This window comes from Phyllobates terribilis, unplaced genomic scaffold (genome assembly GCF_046119375.1).
Source record: "Phyllobates terribilis strain yellow unplaced genomic scaffold, ASM4611937v1 Scaffold_3__8_contigs__length_932513732, whole genome shotgun sequence".
Classification (NCBI taxonomy): domain Eukaryota; kingdom Metazoa; phylum Chordata; class Amphibia; order Anura; family Dendrobatidae; genus Phyllobates; species Phyllobates terribilis.
Window position 1 is genome coordinate 261,080,819 of NW_027362763.1, and position 10,211 is coordinate 261,091,029.

General features: G+C 45.0%; 1 protein-coding gene across 1 annotated transcript in view; it reads right to left on the bottom strand.

The window, feature by feature from the left end:
- PLCH1 (phospholipase C eta 1) overlaps window positions 1-8,151 on the bottom strand; it is a 367,659-nt gene extending 359,508 nt beyond the window's left edge. The window contains exon 1 of the mRNA XM_073674758.1: window positions 7,949-8,151. The gene's annotated coding sequence lies outside the window, so the exon portion shown is untranslated. The remainder of the gene's footprint in view (window positions 1-7,948) is intronic.
- Between the last annotated feature and the right edge of the window lie 2,060 nt (window positions 8,152-10,211).

Below are 10,211 nucleotides of genomic sequence, written 5' to 3' on the forward strand. Positions count from 1 at the left end.
TAATGGCTGCCCACTCTCCCCAGTCCCACAAGCTCACTGCCTCGGGGTAACCCTGGACTCTGATCTGTCTTTCAAACCACATATCCAAGCCCCTTCCACTTCCTGCTGATTCCAACTCAAAAATATCTCCCGTAACTGCACATTCCTCAACCAAGAACCTGCAAAAACACTAGTGCACGCCCTCATCATCTCCCACCTCGACTACTGCAACCTCCTGCTCTGTGGCCTCCGTTCTAACACTCTCACACCCCTCCAATCTATCCTAAACTCTGCTGCTCGGCTAATCCACCTGTCCTCCCGCTATTCCCCGGCCTCTCCTCTATGTCATCCCTTCATTGGCTCCCCATTACCCAGAGACTCAAGTTCAAGACCCTAACCATGGCATACAAAGCCATCCACAACCTGTCTCCTCCATATATCTGTGACCTAGTCTCCCGGTACTTACCTGCACACAACCTCCGATCCTCACAAGATCTCCTGCTCTACTCCCCTCTTATCTCCTCTTCCGACAATCGCATACAAGATTTCTCCCGTGCATCCCCCCTACTCTGGAACTCTCTACCCCAACACATCAGACTCTCACCTACCATGCAAACCTTCGAAAGGAACCTGAAAACCTACCTCTTCCGACAAGTCTACAACCTACCATTACCCTCGCTCCACCACACTGCTGCACGACCAGCTCTACCCTCACCCAATGTATCCTCACCCATCCCTTGTAGATTGTGAGCCCTCGCAGGCAGGGTCCTCGCTCCTCCTGTACCAGTCGCTGACTCGTGTTGTTCAAGATTATTGTAAGTGTTTTTGCTATGTATGCCCCCCTTTTTCAAATGTAAAGCGCCATGAATAAATAATGTTACAAAGCGAGCTTTCCATACTGCTTAGGACTCCTCATCAGGCATAGAATAACAAAGTATCTGAAATAACACATATACACCGTATTTATATTCACTATGGGCCTGATACATCAAGACCGGCACACCTCATCATGAATTATGAGTGTCATGAGTGGCGTGCACCTATCCACAAATCCTACTCTAGTGTCTGCTGGAGTAAGATTTGTGGCGTGGCTAACATTGCCGCTTGTCATAAATTTGTCCTGTTCCAGAGCCACCTACTTTGTTGAAGCTGAGCGAAAATGAGAATGCCAAAAAAAAGCGAAATTTTCGCTCAGTCTTGAGTTGTGCCAAAATTTTGCATCTTTTCAAAGCAAGAATACTAGAGTAAAAGCCTTCATGAATTGGGCAGAGTGTGTGTGTGTGTGTGTGTGTGTGTGTGTGTATCTTGTTTTACCATGCCTGATGAAGAGACCCAAGCTCTGTAACATCACTCATTTTATAAGTATGAAGTTCTTCCACCGCATGGTAGGACATGCAGGACCGCCAAGTTTGCTTTTAGGAGAAAGAAGGGAGAAGTGAGATGGGGGGAGAAGTAAGAGGGGGAAGGGCTAAACCACACAAATAACAAGCTTCAAGTAGTTTATTTTGTGTGCTTACACAAGCTAGGAGGGCACTGTGATTTCAGCTAAAAAGGTTAATTGTTTCATGACCCCTTTCATGGTCGGTTTTGCTTAATAAGCAGATATTTATCATTTGCTTTTTGTTTTATTATTCTAGACATGCCGACACAGAAAATAATACACAATCATGTTTGCACCTCCATGGATTTACCTGGATAATAAACTGCATCAAAAGCCGCTTGTGTAATTCCTGTCTCAAAATTATTTCTAAGGTAATAAATGGAACTAAACTTAAAAAGAATTTGGTAGAGTCTAACCAAATGGGCAAATGTGATCCAATGTAGAACTCTATAAGCAGGGCTGTGGAGGCCACAAATCCGCAGACAGTGGCCACCGACGCCGCGATCTCCCCTAGGTGGGGTAAAACCTTTACCTTGTGATATTTTCTATTGATACCTTAGAACCTTTACGCTGCCAGGTACAAATACGACATCTGGCTCCGGCAGTTGTGTAATTGGCTGATTTACAGCTTATTAGCTTTTCAGGTAATTGGTGTAAATCCATCCTTAGATAAACCAACATACTAAATCCACTTATCAGTAGAATTTGAGCACCGTCCTCTTCTAGTCTAATAACAGGTTGGATTTAGCTTCAAGAATCACTGGTCTCAGAAACTGCTCTGTGCAGGGGACGGTCATTTACCATCAGAACAATCATCAAGGAAAAACGGTCATCTTCAGCATGCAGCATCATTATTTCCAAATGACGTCTCTCAATATCACTAACCAGAATGCAGAAACCAATGACGGGAAGGAGATTACATTGGTTATCTAGTTACAATGGTACAAGGGGTGGGGTGCACTTAGCAGCTAACCTATAGTCACGTCTTGAGGTTGATGTGTTAGGAGCCTTTATCTTGTTGGGAAATATAAGGATTTGAGCGACTCTGACAAGTGCCATGTTGTGTTAACTAGATGACTGGGTCAGAGAATCTCCAAAACGGAGGGTCTTTTGTAGAGTTTCCTTGATGCAGTGGTTGGAAAAAACTACCAAAACCAGTACAATGAAGGACAACCAGTGACCTGGTAAAAAAAAGGTTAATACGCTCCCATGGCAGACTGGTGGGCTAGCCATCATCCTGCATGCACATCTGGTCCTATCCCACAGAAGACCTACTTTTGCACTAATTGCTGACAAGGTCACTGCTGGTTATGATAGAAATGTCAGATCACACAGGGGGTCAAACCTTGCTGCAGACTGACCCATCTACTGTTGAAGCATCTACAATGGGTATCAGAACTGACCATAGCTATGGGAGAAGATGCTGTTGTCTGACAAATCATGTTTTATTTCTCATCACTTTGTATCACCCCTTCATGACAATATGTCCTTCTACATTTGGAAAATTATTTGGGAATGTTGAAGGAACAAGATAAGGACTTGACTAAAGTCCCAGATGTCAATCCGATCGAGCATCTGTGGGATGTTCCAAGCTTTATACACCCCACCCATCACAGAATTTAGAAGATCTGCTCCTATTATCTAGGCAGTAGGTCCATATACAGTATGATGCCTTCAAAAGTGATTGCAGAGTCCACTCCTCTATATGTCGGAGGTGTTTGGATGGCACAAGAGTATCTACACAATATTAGGCTTCAATATAATGGTTGACTGGTGTTTGTATTTTTACTGTAGATGGTTCCATATAAAACATTTACATTTATAGATGCCACCCATAGTCAGTTCTGATAAAATCTAAAATGGCTTTTTAAATGGCTATTGACTTAAAATAAAACATGGACAGTAAGTATCGTACATGTTCCTGACATCATGTGAAGATGGCATATACTAACTGTTTACAGGAATGGCACATGTAGAGATGCAATTTAGAGTGGCATCCAATGGTGCTAGCACACTGACAGGATGGGATCAGCGGGCATAAGCACGTCACTCACTGACAAGTACCATAGTAAATTCTAGTTATGACCTTATTCACACATTTCCAGGAGAATGGAAACAGTTATATGTCCTGTACCACATTGATCGGGGTATCACAGTGGAGCTACTGCCAAACCATGGGATGAGTCCTAAGGTCCCAAAAGACACTAAATAAAAAATGAAAAGGGCGCAATGATACAACACCCGAACACAATCAGTACATGAAGAGTCAGGGGATCTGATAACTAGCCTCCCTATACACTGCAGGGGGTAGAGGTACAATGTCAAATAGTCTCCATTCTGCCCAACAGTCCTTGATGTCACCGGTGTCCTCCTCCAGATGTCACCACTCTGCCATGGTACAATCAGTTCTCCTTCTGTCACACACATCCAGCCACAGATACCTGCAGCAAAGGACGTAGAACAGATCCACCGGCGGTTCAGGTTAAACCAGAGGAATCTATTAAATATATTCACAAAAACTGCATAAAATGACCGTTCAATGTTAGAAACAGTAAATGACACTTTCAGTTCAATCGACCTGACTCGGCGTTCTGTCCACAACCCAAATCCTGGGTCGGGCTTAAGGATCAGCGGGTCACGGGGCGATTCCAAAATGATGAACTAAAAATGTCAGATATCGTTTTTAATGTTGAGCGCTCGTTTTATGAAGATATTAATAAACTACTCTGGATTTACGTGAAACATTTGTGGATCTGTTCCATGTCCTTCATTGTTAAGCAGGTGACCGGACGTGTGAAATGTGTGACCATTTCATGACCACAGAGTGGTGCCGTCTAGAGACCACCAATGGTGTAGGGGAGTGTTGGTGCGGACCACCACTATTTTACATTGAACCTAATTTCCCCGGAACTATACAGGGCGGTGACTTTTCATCAACCAACTCTCTCAGGGTCTTGTAGCACTGCAGACATTTTTATGTTTTTATCTCCAGGAGGAAATAAGAGGGGAATTGGACAACAAAGAGTTTAAAAGAAAAGATGAATTAAAAACAGCATTAAAGGAGAACCTAAAATATAACCTTTAATATATCATTTAAAAGCAAGTGATATTACCAAAATCCACGCAATACATTAGCATGAAGAAAAAATTAAAAACAAATCGACCAAAGGTCCTACATCAATTACGAAGATTATCTGTGAATGCTTAGGGACAGTCCATTATTCTTGTCCATGCTAATAGGTATGCGTGGATTTTGGTAACATCACTTGATTTTAAATGATATATAGAAACTGAGAGGCATTTCCGTACAGTTTATTATTTTTTGCAGAGTTTCTTTTAAAAGAAAAGATGCTCCAAAAATGTCTACTGGAAAATATCCTAAAAGGTATGTGGACACATTAAAAGTCCAATTCATCAAAACCTTTACGTCAGTAATTCTGCATAAAGGATTTGAAAATTCACAAGTTTGGCGCCAGTCGAAGATGCGCTAAAATATTAACAATTTTGGCAGTCTCACGCCATTTTCACCAAGCTCCAACAATGTGGGTGGAGTTGGGGCAGGACGGGGGTGACGACCACCGCTCGTCAAACTCGTGATGAGCAGCGACTTTCGCTACACCACAAATCTTACTCCAGCTGGGACTGGAGTAGGATTTGTGGCAAGTTACACGCTACTCATTTGATGCTCCTGAGGCTCGCGCCTCTTAATGAATCAGAAGTGTCTGACTCCAGCACGCCACTTCATCAATAACAGTGTGAACAACACCGGTATTGATGAATCGGGGGCGAAGTATTTGCAGGATTGACAGAAGATACACTACATAAATTATGCACATTTTTCTGTGCGTTTTTTTATTCCTTTTTTCATTCTCCAGTCATTAGAATGAGTGAAAATCGCTGAAAGAATTGACAACCTGCACACTGCTTCAAATCTGCAAGTAAAAAGTAAGCAGCGTGCGCATGAAATGTCAGAAATCGTATTCACTTTTCTGCGTTTTTTTTTCGTGGAAAAAAAATGTAGGAAAACGACAACAAAAACACAATGTGTGAACAAGCACTAAATCAGAGAGAAAGAAAAGGCCTAGACTAAAGGTCTGCTCACTAATAACAAGGTATCTCGGCCAAGCTACCTGTCCTCAGGTGAGAGGGCGGACCTCTCCTTCTCCATGTGGCTTCTGTGCTGCGTTAATGATTGTCTACCCCTTCGATATGCACATTCATATCTGATCCACATGCCAATATCTCACGCTCGGACGTTATTTTCCTTGTGTATGTAGATAAGCACAGTGGACACTTTTTGCAAGCAATGTATGGGAAGGGCTGGAAGTCTTGTAGGATCCAGAGTGAGAACCCCACAAGAGACAGCCACGCTCACAATGAGAACTGCTTCACTGCCTAATTCACTTCCATAAAGCTTTTGTTCCTCCCTCCTAACAACACTTGCTGAGAATCTCCCCGGCTTCTAATGTTTGCCCTCCTCCCAATCCCTTTTTAACTAGTGCATTTTATTATACAGCAAGGAGCAGGGAAGCCATCAAAGTCAGCGGCCACATATGTTATTAAGATCTGCACAACCCAAAGCTGAACTTGGAGTGAGGTCAGAACTTTGCTGTGGCATTAAAGCCTAAGCCTGAGCCTGTGATTAGCACTGAAGACCGTATCACTGTAAATAAAACATAAAGGCTTCTTAATTGGAAGCCCTGACCCTTGGGAGCCGGCCTTTAATAATGCATCATGTAGCATACAGTGCACCCTTGTCTGCACACCAGGGCCCCGGGAATCTGATCCCTTCCTTTGTAGAAGCTTTGAGGGACAATCCTCAGAACATACATTTACAGCTCAGGGAGTCACAATTCCTCTACAGCTGTGTATCCAGATCTGTGTCTACAGTAATATTGTTGTGGATGTAACATTGTAAACTAGTCAGTAAATAATAAACGTTGTGGCCATATAGCATGGTTAGGCGGGGGCTACACATCTGGCCAAAGACCCCTCTATGTCACAGCCACATAGAGCAATGCAAGCGAATAGAGGGTCTTGGTGCCAAAGGTGAAAAATCTAAATTAATAGGTCTTAAAACCTTTATAGACATTAGATTAACGACTGTCAAAATCAAGTGGTTCAGACAACAATCTAATATGCATGGAGCCCCCCAACAGATGATTGTTGGGGGGAGATAAGGATCCAACATATCCCATTTCTGACGGCCGATCCTTTTGTCCTATAAAATAAGCCGCCAGAGATGTCTGACAACAGCTTGGCAAAACCGACGGCCGACAGGTATCTGATGTATATGGCGGCTTTAAGAATTTCCTACTTACAATAAAATACATGGTCAGTTCAGCAGTGGACAGTCACATTGCTGAGTGATGGGGGGCAGCCCACAAAATAAGCGGGTACAGACACTGCACACTTAGGGGTCTGGTTTTTGCACAGGACCCCCCTGCGGTCTACACACATACAGTATACGCTGTCACCCAGGAGGATCATTACTATCACTCCTGGGCCATATGTTCTAAGTTGCCCATAGACAGCTCCTGCTGATTTCTCCATTACCCGCAGTCGGGGTCAGGGGATAATCAGCGTCAAGGACATATGGCACCAATCATCTTCATAGGGAACAAAGGACCAGGCGGTCAGAGATTCACCAAGACAGATGTCAGGGACCACTGACGGGGCAGCAGGGACTGAAACCCTACATCTATAGCAGATTCAGGTCTGTGCAAGGTCCTAATGGGGGTCCTGGTCTGTAATCTTCATTTTGGAAACAAGGGCAAAGTGGCAAAAGGTGCTGAGATTAGAAGGGACTACACACACTGCGGATCTATCCGGCCCTGGACCTGCCAGCACCCTAATAATGGGCAGGGAAGATTTACAGTAAACAGGATGATGTCCCAAAGCAAAGCTGACACATGGAGCAGAGAACAGCTCATCACATAGAGGAGCAGGGACTACAACTCCCAGCATGGCCAGTGCACGTGAGAACAGCTCATCACATAGAGGAGCAAGGACTACAACTCCCAGCATGGCCAGTGCACGTGAGAACAGCTCATCACATAGAGGAGCAGGGACTACAACTCCCAGCATGGCCAGTGCATGTGAGAACAGCTCATCACATAGAGGAGCAGGGACTACAACTCCCAGCATGGCCGCTGTCAGTGCACGTGAGAACAGCTCATCACATAGAGGAGCAGGGACTACAACTCCCAGCATGGCCGCTGTCAGTGCACGTCAGAACAGCTCATCACATAGAGGAGCAGGGACTACAACTCCCAGCATGGCCGCTGTCAGTGCACGTCAGAACAGCTCATCACATAGAGGAGCAGGGACTACAACTCCCAGCATGGCCGCTGTCAGTGCACGTCAGAATAGCTCATCACATAGAGCAGTGGGACTACTACTCCTAGCATGGCCGCTGTCAGTGCACGTGAGAACAGCTCATCACATAGAGAAGCAGGGACTACAACTCCCAGCATGGCCGCTGTCAGTGCACATCGGGAGTTGTAGTATCCTATGAACAGGTGGAGGGTCACAGATTACAGGGAGAGGACTCGGTCACACAGGTCGGTTTCCGGTGCTCGCACTCACCTCACAAGTGTCCGGAGCGGCTCCGGCGGATGGTCGGGACAGAGGAGTCACATCCCCGGTGACCGCTCTCAGCCGCTGCCGCCACCAGCTCTCATCCAGTTCAAACTGCGAGCGGCGAAGGGAGGACGGAAAATCCAGGAGCTGGGACAGTGAGGACTGGAGCCGCCCGCACCTGCAGCCGCTCCTCCCCCAGCACCAGCCGGCCCGGGACTTCCCTCTCCTCCAGCACCAGCCGGCCCGGGACTTCCCTCTCCTCCAGCACCAGCCGGCCCGGGACTTCCCTCTCCTCCAGCACCAGCCGGCCCGGGACTTCCCTCTCCTCCAGCACCAGCCGGCCCGGGACTTCCCTCTCCTCCAGCACCAGCCGGCCCGGGACTTCCCTCCTCTCCAGCACTGATCTCATCACCGATATCGTGTGGCACTTATATGTCATCGCTGTCATGTGGGATATCGTATGTCACCTATATATATGTTTTATAATCTATGTCACATATCACATGTCTTATATGTAACACGTGTCATATTATGCACGTGTATCACATGTCTTATATGTGACTTCAGGGGCGTACATAGAAGTCATGGGGACCCATAGCAGAAGCTCTAATTGGGCCCCCCCCCCCAAAAAAAAATAAAATAAATATTTGTCTGTGTCACAGAAGAGCAGATCTCATAACTTTCCAGCCTTTACATAGTAATTTTCCTCCTTCTGAAGTCGTAGATTCCTTCTTCATTGCCCCATAAAGTGTGATGCCAATAAAAGGGCCCCCCAAACACAGTATGATACCCCCATGGTGAATTCCTCCACATGCACAGTATAATGACCCTATTGTACCCCACTTCAACTCCCACGGCAAAGTATGGTGACCCTAACACAATATAATCCCCCAACTGTGAACCCCACCGAGCCTTCCATACACTCTCATGGCCCCCACACAGCCCTCCAAACAGTATAATGGCCCCCACACAGCCCTCCAAACAGTATAATGGACCCCACATAAACCTTCACACTGTATAATTGCTTTCATACAGTATAATGGCCCCCCACATAGCACACAAATATTATAATGGCCCAACATAGCCTTCCATATAGTATAATACACCACCGATAATCTTCCATATACACTGTGTTCCAAATTATTATGCAAATAATATTTTCTCAGATTTCCCCAAATTACCTATATGAATTGCAGTCATTGTAATTTTCCAGTCAAATAACTATTAGAGTACAATTGAAAGGTTTTTGTACAAACTGCCTATGATAACAGTATATTTAAAAAAATAAAAAACTCAAAATGCATGTTCCAAATTATTATGCACAGCAGAGTTTTCAACCTTTTCATTTTAATAAAGAACAAAAAAATGGTCATTTTTGAAATTATAAGCATTAGCAGGTTATTACAAACTGAAATCAAACAGTTTTCAACTCAAAACTTTATTCTAGGTGATGTTACATTTGCACATAGGACCCCTTGTTCGAAAGGAGCTTCTGAACTCTCTCGTCCATAGAATTTGTCAGGTTTTGGATGGTTTCTGCTTCAATTGTTTTGCATGAGGACAGAATACCCTCCCAGAGCTGTTGCTTAGAAGTGAACTGCCTCCCGCCATCATAGACACTCCTTTTGATGATGCTCCAGAGGTTCTCAATGGGGTTGAGGTCAGGGGAGCATGGGTGCCACACCATAAGTTTGTCCCCTTTTATGCCAATAGCAGCCAGAGATGCAGATGTGTTATGTGCAGCATGAGACGGGGCATTATCATGCATGAAAATGATCTTGCTGCGGAATACACGGTTCTTCTTCTTGAACCATGGCAGGAAGTGCTGTTTGAGAAACTCAACATACATTATGGAGTTCATCTTTACTAGTGTTGATCGAGCACTAAAATGCTCGGGTGCTCGAAGCTCGGGCCGAGCTCGCCGTGATACTCGGGTGCTCGACCCGAGCAACGAGCCCAATGTTAGTCTATGGAAGACCCGAGCATTTTTGCGGTGGCACCCCCGGCTGTCTTTTAAAAGCGTAACAAGTGCCCAAAACGATAGTGACAGTGCTCAAATGACATGGGGACAGCATGGGGATCGCCCCAGGAAGCATTTCCGACCCCCAGGTCACTGCTGTCAACAACGTGGTCAGAGGTATTAAGCCACTTTTACGGGCTAACAATAAAACGTTCAAAAACTAAACTGAAACTTTTTTCCTGTGAAATATGTTAAGGAATTTCTTTTCCAAGGTAAAGACTTGTGTATAAGGTAAAATAAATAACCAAA